The sequence below is a fragment of the Lepidochelys kempii genome, chromosome 1, assembly GCF_965140265.1.
Source record: "Lepidochelys kempii isolate rLepKem1 chromosome 1, rLepKem1.hap2, whole genome shotgun sequence".
Classification (NCBI taxonomy): Eukaryota; Metazoa; Chordata; order Testudines; family Cheloniidae; genus Lepidochelys; species Lepidochelys kempii.
Window position 1 is genome coordinate 113,053,247 of NC_133256.1, and position 12,668 is coordinate 113,065,914.

Consider the following 12,668-nt stretch of genomic DNA (forward strand, 5'->3'; position numbering starts at 1 on the left):
AGAGACTGTCCAGTTTGACCAATGTACATGGCAGAGGGACATTGCTGGCACATGATGGCATATATCACACTGGTAGATGTGCAGGTCAATGAGCCGCTGATAATGTGGCTGATGTGATTAGGCCCTATGATGGTGTCCCCTGAATAGATATGTGGACACAGTTGGCAACGGGCTTTGTTGCAAGGATAGGTTCCTGGGTTAATGGTTCTGTTGTGTGGTTGCTAGTGAGTATTTGCTTCAGGTTGGGGGGCTGTCTGTAAGCAAGGACTGGCCTGTCTCCCAAGATCTGTGAGAGTGATGGGTCGTCCTTCAGGATAGGTTGTAGATCCTTGATGATGCGTTGGAGAGGTTTTAGTTGGGGGCTGAAAGTGATGGCTAGTGGCATTCTGTTATTTTCTTTGTTGGGCCTGTCCTGTAGTAGGGGACTTCTGGGTACTCTTCTGGCTCTGTCAATCTGTTTCTTCACTTCAGCAGGTGGGTATTGTAGTTCTAAGAATGCTTGATAGAGATCTCGTAGGTGTTGGTCTCTGTCTGAGGGTTGGAGCAAATGTGGTTGTATTGCAGAGCTTGCCTGTAGACAATGGATCGTGTGGCGTGTCCTGGATGAAAGCTGGAGGCATGTAGGTAGGAATAGCGGTCAGTAGGTTTCTGGTATAGGGTGGTGTTTGGGTGACCATCGCTTATTCGCATCGTAGTGTCCAGGAAGTGGATGTGTGGACTGGTCCAGGCTGAGGTTGATAGTGGGATGGAAATTGTTGAAATCATGGTGGAATTCCTCAAGGGCTTCTTTTGCACGGGTCCAGATGATGAAGATGTCATCAATGTAGTGCAAGTAGAGTAGGGGCATTAGGGAACGAGAGCTGAGGAAGCTTTGTTCTAAGTCAGCCATAAAAATGTTGGCATACTGTGGGACCATGCGGGTCACCATAGCAGTGCTACTGATTTGAAGGTATATATTATCCCCAAATGTGAAATTGTGACTTTGTCCTTACCCATAACTAAGTTCAGCCACCAGGCTTGCTGCGACATTATCGGGGATACTGTTCCTGACAGCTTGTATTCCATCTTTGTGTGGAATGTTGATGTAGAGGGCTTCTACATCCATAGTAGCCAGGATGGTGTTTTCAGGAAGATCACCAATGGACTGTAGTTTCCTCAGGAAGTCAGTGGTGTCTCGAAGATAGCTGGGAGTGCTGGTAGAGTAGGGCCTGAGGAGGGAGTCTACATAGCCAGACAATCCTGCTGTCAGGGTGCCAATGCCTGAGATGAGGGGGCGTCCAGGATTTCCAGGTTTATGGATCTTGGGTACCAGATAGAATGCCCCAGGTCGGGGTTCCAGGGGTGTGTCTGTGCGGATTTGTTCTTGAGCTTTTTCAGGGAGTTTCTTGAGCAAATGCTGTAGTTTCTTTTGGTAACCCTCAGTGGGATTAGAGGGTAATGGCTTGTAGCAAGTGGTGTTGGAGAGCTGCCGAGCAGCCTCTTGTTCATATTCCGACCTATTCATGATGACAACAGCACCTCCTTTGTCAGTGTCAAGGTTCCTCCCCCACTCTGAACTCTAGGGTACAGATGTGGGGACCTGCATGAAAAACCTCCTAAGCTTATCTTTACCAGCTTAGGTCAAAACTTCCCCAAGGTACAAAATATTCCACCCGTTGTCTTTGGATTGGCTGCTACCACCACCAAACTAATACTGGGTACTGGGGAAGAGCTGTTTGGACGCGTCTTTCCCTCCAAAATACTTCCCAAAACCTTGCACCCCACTTCCTGGACAAGGTTTGGTAAAAAGCCTCATCAATTTGCCTAGGTGACTACAGACCCAGACCCTTGGATCTTAAGAACAATGAACAAGCATTCAGTTTTCTTACAAGAAGACTTTTTAATAAAAATAGAAGTAAATAGAAATAAAGAAATTCCCCCTGTAAAATCAGGATGGTAGATATCTTACAGGGTAATTAGATTTAAAAACATAGAGAACCCCTCTAGGCAAAACCTTAAGTTACAAAAAAGATACACAGACAGAAATAGTTATTCTATTCAGCACAATTCTTTTCTCAGCCATTTAAAGAAATCATAATCTAACACATACCTAGCTAGATTACTTACTAAAAGTTCTAAGACTCCATTCCTGGTCTATCCCTGGCAGAAACCAGCATATAGATAGACACACAGACCCTTTGTTTCTCTCCCTCCTCCCAGCTTTTGAAAGTATCTTGTCTCCTCATTGGTCATTTTGGTCAGGTGCCAGCGAGGTTACCTTTAGCTTCTTAACCCTTTACAGGTGAGAGGATCTTTCCCCTGGCCAGGAGGGATTTCAAAGGGGTTTACCCTTCCCTTTATATTTATGACAGTCAGCCTTTTTGATTATGATGTCAGAGTTGTTTCTGAGGCCGTGGATGGCATCGTGTTCTGCACGGCTGAGGTTATGGGGCAAGTGATGCTGCTTTTCCACCATTTCAGTCCATGCACGTTGGTGGAAGCACTCTATGTAGAAGTCCAGTCTGCTGTTTCGACCTTCAGGAGGAGTCCACCTAGAATCCTTCTTTTTGTAGTGTTGGTAGGAAAGTCTCTGTGGGTTAGTATGTTGTTCAGAGGTGTGTTGGAAATATTCCTCGAGTCGGAGACATCGAAAATAGGATTCTAGGTCACCACTTTTAGAACTGTATCATGTTCATGGGGGTGGAGGGGCAGAAGGAGAGGCCCCAAGATAGGACAGATTCTTCTGCTGGGCTAAGAGTATAGTTGGATAGATTAAGAATATTGCTGGGTGGGTTAATGGAACCACTGTTGTGGCCCTTTGTGGCATGTAGTAGTTTAGATAGTTTAGTGTCCTTTTTCTTTTGTAGATATAAAAATGAGAGACAAACACCCCATAGGACCCCTCCTCCTCCTCTCTCTCACTCTGTCGATGGATTGACGGCACCAGAAGGAACAAAGAAGGAGCCGTTACACAGAAGAAGGGGTCCTGGCCTAGAAGTTTGGCTAGTAAGAGTATTGCGAGCATGTGGTGAGAGAAAAATTGCTTTGAATTTAATAGAGTTTGTTAAGTTAGACAGATGCATTTTATCTTTATTTCTCTTGCAATCATTTCTGATTTTTATGCCTCATTACTTGTATTCACTTAACACCTCTTTGTAGTTAATAAACTTGTTTTATTGAAAGCAATGCGTTTGGAGTGAAGTGTTTGGGATAAAAGAATTTGTGCATATCACTTTCTATTAATAAAATGATGGACTTTATATGAGAGGGCTGGGCAGTACAAGATGTACATTTCTGGGGGGAAATCTGGGACTGGGAGTATGCTGGGATCACCTTGCAGTATAGTTCAGACTGATAAAAGCCAAGTGCACACGTATATAGCTGGGAGTGACTTCCATGCCAGAGGCTGACTGTGAGCAGTCCAGGAGTGGAGGCAACAACAGCAAAGGAGTGTAAAGGGTCCTCTGGGCTAGAGGAGAAGGGTGACACAGCTAGTCACCAGTCACTCACTAGTCTAAACTAGATTGGGTATGTCAATTGTGCTATGAAGTTATGTTCATGCTCTGGAAAATACCATCCAATACTTTAATAATAATACTTGATAAATAATTTGCAAGTATGGAAATAGGCAGAGGCTGAGGTATTTTCTTTTTGGAAAGAAACAGGAAGGTCTATAGGAAAATGTAGCAAGAGGCAGATGTTTAGGTAAAAACATGCCAAAATTACAAATACGCAGACATTAAAATCAAGTTGTGCACTAGGTAGTCTATGCAACTGCCTCATTTTATCACTTTACCTTAATCTTTCCACTCCGTCTCCCCCCACCTGATTTTTTGCTACACCCAAATGTTGCATCTTGTCTTAAATTAGATCCTGATCCTACAGTTGGCTCCATGCATGTGAACCCTTGTGTCCTGGAAGAATCAGTTGCTGTTTTGAGGCTGTAGACCCCGATCCTGCAAACATTTACATATCTGCTAAACTTTAAGAACGAGTTGGAGCCATGAACTGTAAGCTCTTCACGCAAAGATCATATCTTACTGTGCATTTGCACACTTCCTAGCCCAATGGGACGTCAGTCCCGACTGGGGCCTTTGGATGCTATTTAATAAATAATAAATAATAATAATTAATAATAAATGGATTTCTGAGAGTTGGTCCCTTAGCTCTATTTCTTATCCTTAGCTTGTTTCTTCAAGGCTCCATCTGCTTTCTACATGGTACTCTTTCTGCCCACCAGGACTTCCTCTTTCTTTTTCCAAGGAATTGTCTCTTCTCTTTTTCTGCACACTCCTGCCCTCCACAGCTGGAAAGGTCCAGGAGGTGCAATAGCCAGAAAGGTGGTGCTGACTGCTGAGGTAGATGTTTGTAAGACAGATGTCTATGAAGGCCAGACCTTTTGTGTAGCATGCTTCCTGTGGCCCCGATTCTAGCTATATTGAATTGCTGTGTGTCACACTCACCCCAACCCCATATATACAGGCACCACTCTGCCGTGGTGACAGCCCGTAGAAGGGAGTTACTGCTACTTGTGAGAGCAGTAACTGAGGCTGCTTTATTTTCAGAAAAGTGGCTGTATACAACTAGGATTTTCTTACTGAAGTGATGGTCTCCCTGTGTCTATTTGGGGGTCACATCTGGTGATTTTAGCAAATAATGTAAGATTTCTAATATTTCTACTCAAGATAGCACTGCTGAGCCCGCACAGCTAAAGGAGAAGGAATGGGGTGCTATGTCTAACTGTGTGTGACATTGCACTCTATATGATTTTATAAAACTATGCTAATGACTGTGTATGTAACACTGTATGTAATGACTCTCTTGTAACTGGAATATGCTTCATGCAAAAGGTCTCTTGTAAGGTATCATTACAAAGCTTATAATCTACTGAGTGTGGTCATCCTATTTGTATAAATGTATCACTCTTGTATCTGAAAGTGTGCGCCATTAACGGTGGTTTGGAATCTTAATGGCTCCCATTAACCAGGACAATTACCTATAGGTGGCTCTGTTTTACTTGTAAGTTATCCTGTATACCTGTGGGCTGGCAAGTGGGTAATGAAGTCTTACAGTGACATGTGATCATGTCTCCTGAACTTGAATCCATCTTTAACCTGGTGCTTTTCCATTGAGAAGGAGGGGTGGAAACCCAGTTGGACAAACGATTCCCGCCTTATGCAAAAGATATATAAGTGGGTGGAACAGAACAAAGGGGGATGGCCATCATGAGAGATCCCCTAGCTACCATCTGAGCTGGAACAAGGGCTGTACCAGGGGAAAGGATTGTGCCCAGACTAGGAAGGCGTCCAGTCTGTGAAAGAAACTTATTGAAACATCTCTGAGGGTGAGATTTTATCTGTATTTTGTTCTATTACTGTACTAGACTTAGACTTCAGAGTAGCAGCTGTGTTCGTCTATATCCGCAAAAAGAAAAGGAGTACTAGTGGCACCTTAGAGACGAACAAATTTATTAGTTTCTAAGGTGCCATTAGTACTCCTTTTCTTTTAGTAGACTTAGACTTGCGTGTTTTATTTTATTTTTGCTTGGTAAGTCACTTTGTTCTGGCTGCTATTACTTGGAACCACTTAAATCCTATTTTCTGTATTTAATAAAATCACTTTTTACTTATTAATTAACCCAGAGTATGTATTAATACCTAGGAGGGCAAACAGCTGTGCATATCTCTCGGTCAGAGTTATAGAGGGTGAACAATTTATTAGTTTACCCAGTATAAGCTTTATACAGGGTAAAATGGATTTATTTGGGGTTTGGACCACATTGGGAGTTGGGCATCTGAGTGTTAAAGACAGGAACACTTCTTATGTTGCTTTCAGTTAAGTCCGCAGCTTTGGGGCACGTGGTTCAAACCCTGGGTCTGTGCTGGAACAGACTGGCGTGTCTGGCTCAACAAGACAAGGTGCTGGAGTCCCAAGCTGGCAGGGAAAGCAGGGGCAGAAGTAGTCTTGGCACATCAGTTGGCAGCCTCAAGGGGGTTTCTGTGATCCAACCCGTCACACTGTGCATCAACAGAATTGTTTCACAAAGCTTCTCTTACAGAATGTGGACCCCCAGGTGGTGATGTGTGAGTCAGAAAGCACACCGCTTGGCTTTCATGTCCTAAAGTGAGTTGTATTAGCACCTAGGAGCTCCAGTCATGGACCATGACCCTGTTGTTTGTACAGCACTTAGCACAGATGCTTGTAAGAACAAGAAACAACAAAGAAATATAGGGACATAGAACTAGATGGGCCTTCCTGAGACATTGGATCTAATCCCCTGCTCCCACAGGCAACCCTAACATATAATCCCATAAATTTGTCCAGCTACATCTTAAAACTAATTAGGTTTTTGCCCCCCCCCTCTAATGGGATGCTGTTCCAACAACCTTCTTCTAATCTCCAGAATAAGTTTACTCATGGCCAGTTTATATCCACTTGTTCTTGAACAAACATTGTCCTTTAGCTTAAATAGTGCTTCTCCCTTCCTGGTGTATTTGTAGACAGCAATCATATCCCCTCTGCATCTTTGTCTTGTCCTGTCTTTATCCATCTAACAACAAGAGGGATTACAAGGAAACAATGAGAAAATGTTGCTCAGCTTAATAGGCAGTGGTCTCAGCATACGAGCCGCCTAGCCTAACCGTTGTCAAGATGTTTTGTAACTTTCCTGGCAGAGGAGAGCTTTAAGGAGGGATTTGAAGGAGGCTAATGAGGTAGCTTTGCATATATTTACTGGGTGCTCCTGGGGGGAAAGCATGAAGGTGCTTGTTTGAATTTTTAACAAGTGAGCGATGAAAGATGACATCATGGGCCAATAGGGGGGAGGAACTGACATCTTGAGTGAGTGAGAGATAATAGGTGGGCTGAGGATAGACATTGAAGGGCCTTGAAAGTGAAGCTAAGTGGCTTATGTTTGGTGTGATAGAGATGAGGAGCAAGTGAAGGCATACAAAGAGAGGGATGATAAGGTCAAAACAATGGGCTAAGAAAATGATCTTTGCAACAGCATTCTGAATGGATACAGCTAAGGATGAGATTGCATTTGTCAAGGCCAGAAGGGAAGGATGTGCAGTAATTGAGATGAGAGCATGGACAAAAGTTTTAGCTGTGTGGATGGATAAAAAAAGTTGTATTTTAGAGAGTATGCAGAAAGAATCTGCAAGATTTAGACAGAGACTGTATGTGAGGATGCTCGGGTTATGGTTCTGAGTGGCAGGCAAGATTGTGATGGCTTTCATAGTGACCAAGAAAGGAAGCAATGGTGGTGGGTAGACAGGTGGGTGGAAGATCAGAGCTCTGGTTTAGCTATACTGAGTTTCAGCTGACAGCTAGACATCCATGAGATGTCAGAGAGACAGCCTGAGATTTTAGTTTGGACAGAAGGAGACAGGTCTGTCATAGAGAGATAGATCTGTGAGTCATCAGCATAGGGAGGGTAGCTGAATTTTTGTTTATGAATGAGGTTATCCAGAAACAAGGTGTAGAGTGAATAGAGAAGGGTGTCAAAGATAAAGCCCTGTGGAACCATCACAGAGTGATGAAGAGGATCCTCTGAAGGATACTTTGAGTGGGCAATTAGAGAGGTAGGAGGAGAACCAAGAGGGGACAAAATCATGGAAGCCAATGGAGAAAAGGAGCTTGACTTACTGTGTCAAAGATGTCTGCCTGGTCAAGGAGGATGAGGATGGAGTACTGGTTTTGAGGTTTAGCTAGGAAAGACTTGGTGAGAATGGTTTCAGTTGAGTGCCATGGGTGGAAGCTGGATTTGAGAGGGTGTTGGATGGAATTAGAGGACAGGGACTCCAGACAGTGATTCTTAAAAGCATGTTCAGTGAGTTTAGAGATAAAAGGGAATCTGAAGTGGCTGTTGGAGAAGCAAGTGGGATTAAGGGTGGTGTTTTTTTAAGATGGGAGAGACTAAAGCATGCTTGTATTGTGAGGGGAAAGAGCCAAAGAGAAGTGAGAGGTTAGGCACAGGAGAGTTCAGGAGATGGAATGGGGTCACTGGGGTAAGTGGTGGGATCAGAAGAGGAGAGCAGACAAGACCCATGTCCATCTGTGGCATGGGAGAAGGAGGAGAATGTTGTGGTAGGGGAAGGGAAGCTGAGCTGAAGGGAGGGGGAAAGTCACGTCATTTTATCATTTTTTTTTCTTGGAAGAAATTGGCAAGATCCTGTTCAGAGAGAGAAGTGGAAGCAGGAGAATGGAAGGGTTTGAAGAGTGAGACAAAGGTGGGGAAAGGCAGCTAGGATAAAGGACATGGGACTCCATTAATTTGAGAAGTAGAGCTGCTTAGCTAGGAAGATGGCAGAACTGAAAGGGGAGAGAACAAATGTGTAGTGAAGGAAGTTGGCCTGTTCATGGGACTTTTACCCAAGACAGTCCACAGCACAAGAGCAGGAATGGAGGAAGCAGGTGTTGGAGATGAGCCATGGCTGGGGGCTAGCAGGAGAGAGAGGGAAAAGAGTCACAGGTGAAAGAGTAAGGAATAGAAAGAATAAACAACTATATGATGGAAGAAAGGTGAGAAGTCAAGGAGGAGAGAGCTGAGAGCAGATAAGAAGTCATTAGTGTGCAATGGTCAATGTCAAAAGAGACCAGGCGATGGTTAGAGGGAGAACTCAGTGAGAGAGTGCAGTGCTTGGTGAAGACCAAGTCAAGTAAATGGCCCTTTTCTTGAATGGAAGAGTTGTACCCAACATGCCTGTAGGTCAATTGAAGAGAAAGGAAGGCAAGGAAATGTGTAGCTAAGAGGTTGGATAAGCCTTCGAAGTTGAAGTCACTGAAGATATATGTGGGAGACTGCAAGGAAAGGGGGAGAGAGAGAGAGAGACTGTGCGCCAGGGTCAAAACTCAGAGAGGAAGGCTGTTGGGGAAGGATTAGGTGGATGGTAGAAGACAGCACCACGGAGAGGGAAAAGAGAGACGAGTCAGATGCTGTGCTGTTCAATAGAAGATAGAGTGGGATGGGGAAGAGTTGGAAGTGTCGGTAACAGGAAAAAGCAACAGGAGATAAACATGGAATCTCATGAAACTGCTTTTACAGAGTGTCATGACACTTTAGTATAGTTTCTGATGGACAGGAAGAGGAACATGCATCATACAGCCTCTAACGTCTTCCCCTTTTCTTTGACCTCATCTCTCACTTATAGATTCACCATAGATGCTGAAGAGGGAAGAAAGGCAGTTATGAAGGAGGGAGAATATGCAACATAGCTGCTTTGCCCCTCCCTCTTCTGCAAATTATGAACTTTTCAGCTCTACTCCATACTGCACGTGTGGAAGGAAGAATATTGTAGTGGACTTTGAAAGGAGCACAACTGTCCTCTCCATCAGTGGGCAGAGCTGCTACAGCTTTGGGACTTGTCAGAGACTGATGTTTTGATGCACAGATGAGCCCCTTCCCCATAGCCAATCAGATCATGATGGAGGTGGAACTAGAAATGGGAGACAGCTTGGAAAATGTTGAGGCAGCATCTGTGACACTGAGGAGAGCAGGGGAAGCTCCACGGTGTGGAATGAGAGAGAAACTCGAGAGTTTCTTTCTCAAATGAGAGAGAGCCAGCTTCTGGCTTAAAGACAGAGGAGGAGGCTCCAGCGATCCAGTCTGGAGAAAAGGAGGCCTGAGCCAGGATAGTGTAAGGACCCAGAAAGGGAGGAGCCAGGAAAAGCAATTTGAAAAGGGAGTATTGCAAGAGAGTCTCTGGGAACTCAGTTAATGGCCCTAAGGTAGCCAGGTGGCTAAGCTAGGGCTCAGCAAGACACAGTGGGACTCAGGAGGGACCACTCAGACACAGGCCTGTAGTAAGTGTTAGGAGTATTAGTGATCATAATGTAGTATTCAGGCCTATATATTTCCCTGAGATAGAATTTTGGGTCTTGTTTGCCCATTTGACTTTTGATATTTTTATATTTTTACTACTATGTGTGAACAAAGACACTGCGTGTTACATTTGCCCACAGGCAGATGGGTGGAGAAGAGATAAGAGATAGAGCTAAAGTGTTGCTAGATAGAGTGGGAGTGTAATATACGAGTGCACATTGAAGGACAGTCCTCCCTGAACTCCTCTCCGAAGATTAGGTCTAGCAACCAGTCAGGATGGGCAAGGGGGATGGCGGGGGGTGGGGGGGAGGTATAAAACACTAAAAGCCAAAGAAATGCCTGTCCCTGACCGAAACACAACCTCACTCCTTGCCCCTCCCATGGGATACAAAAGATACTGAAACCCCCAGACCCAAGACCTTCCAAAACAGAACATGACCATAAATTGTAAAGGGTGGGACCAAGTGTGTGCATTACACGTATAATTATGCCTGCTAAGGAAGGGAAGGGGGACTCTGGGAAAAAAGTTCTACCAGCCTGCAGAGCTATGGATAAGCTTGCTTGATTAACCCCCATAAGCATTGCATTGCCTGCACTTCGGACTTCTGGTCTTTTGCTTTCTGTCTGCATGACAAGAACCAGGGGAGGGTGAAGGGAAAGCCCTTAACAGTAGTCACCAACTCAGAATTCCAGCCTGCAGGGGGAGAGTTTGGGATTCTAATTCATGTTGTACCCTCACAGTGTTATCTATTGTTCAGCGTAATCCCTTTAACTGAACTACCCTGTATTCCCTTTGACCCAGGTCTTAAATTCTCACTGAGTATTTCCCAGAGCTTGGATCTCTGGGCTTCAGCCCAGTGGGGTGCACCAGGGCTCCCATGGGTTTGAAAAAAAATTACTGAAGCTCTGCTCCATATGGCTCCGGCTGAATTTAAGCCCTGCTCTAACTCATGTCTGACTTCATCTCTTCCAGGCTGGGAGTGAAGATCCTTGTTCATTTTGTGATCTGAACATGTGGGTCTCCCTCGTACATTAACCCACTGAGTGTTAGATCCTCGCATAGGTCTAACACTTAGAGCACCTACAGAGCTTGCTTCCAGGTTTTCTACAGTGGTGGTCATGACTACTAAGTATAACCAATTTCCTTGTGCAACTATTCACACAAGATCAGACTTACAGCCAAGAAAGGGTCAGATGTAGTATGACCCTGATATCCCTGCCCCTGTTGATAGACCCTGCCATACACTATAAAAACTTGGGGATACTCCATGAAATTTTACAAAAAAGAAAAACAGTGAAATCTTGTTTGTACCTGTCCTCTCTGCAACAAAGAAAAATCAAGACCTAGCCCATGAAAATAGATCTGGAAAAAATCTTTTCCAATAGTCTAAAATAACAGCCCCTTAGATCTACTGTGGCTTGTCTGTTCTATAGGTGTCCAATTTCCTGATGGGCTAGCATATTGTTCACTGTTTGTTAAACTTTATATAGACAGCTGTTTTAAGTAAAACAGTGCCTAAAGGCTAAAGCACCAGTGAATGCTGACATCTGCAATGAACTGTACTACACAGCTTTGTCTCAGGCCCACACAAGCCTTCTAGGCAAGGGGCCCACAAGTATGCAGCTCATGTCTGGAAGAAACCAGGATGACCATGAACTTCAGCACCTTCAGAACAAACTGTAAAACTCATTTCTTCAGCCTTCCCTTCCATGTTTACATAGCCTCGTCCAACAACAGCAACAAAATCTTGTATTAGAAACTGCAAAATCCGTGCATGGTGAGGCAAGAGAAAGACCGTCTCTTACTCTTCTCCTTAGTCTCTCGCTCTCCTCTGGCTCTTTCCCCTCATGATACAAGCATACATTAGTCTCTCTCATCTTAAAAAAACTCCACCCTACACCACACTTGCCTCTCCAACTTCCACCCCACCCCCCTTCTCACTTTCATCTCTAAGATCATTGAACACACTGTTTACATTCAGTGTCTGGAGTTCTTCTCCTCAAATTCCATCCTAACCCCTCTCCAATCTAGCTCCCGCCCCTTGCAATCTACTGAAACTATTCTCACCAAAGTCTCTAAGGACCTCTTTCTAGATTGATCTCAGAAACAGTGCGCCATCCTTGTGGTGGGGTGTTCGTCCCCAACCAGCTGCTGAAGGGGTTAAGGTGCTAGGTGGGTCAATTATCCTACCTAAGCTGCACCTAGAGGAGGAGCCAGAGAGCAATGATTAAAGGATGAAGCTCTCCTGGACAGGAACAGGCAGGGCTTGTATAAAGCCAGCTAGCTGAAGGTGGCTGCTGAGAGGAGGTTTGCAGTCATGCTCTCTAAGGCTAGGGAGAGGAGGAAGCTTAAAGCCACAGGGAAAGACTATGCCTGGAGGAAGGTGGGAAAGGAGCCTGATACATACAATGTAGGAAAGAACAGAAGGGTGTGAGACAGTGCAGACCTTAGTTGCTGGTTGTAGGGTCCCTGGCCTGGAACCCAGGGATGAGGGCAGGTCTAGGTTCCCCTAGCAGCCACTGGGTAAATGGCAGCATCGAGGGTCAGTATTGTGTGTGTGTGTGTTGAGCAGGGAGTTTAAAAAGATGTTGCCCAGTTTTTTGTGGGTGGGAAAGGCTGGCACTGGGTGGGGGAGTTAGGTGGCTGTTATGGAGTATACCATCAGGAGCTGATCATTGTATCACCTGAAGGAAACATGGTTGATCCATAGTATCCAGCCAGCATTGGGGCAAAGACAGTGACGGACAGATCCCAGATTTGATTTTTTTTCCAATGAAGTGACCAATTATTAGGCATTTGTTGACTGTTTCTCTGGGAGGGGATGGGCATGGGAGAGGGGTTTGGCTGCAAGGAGTGATTGACGGT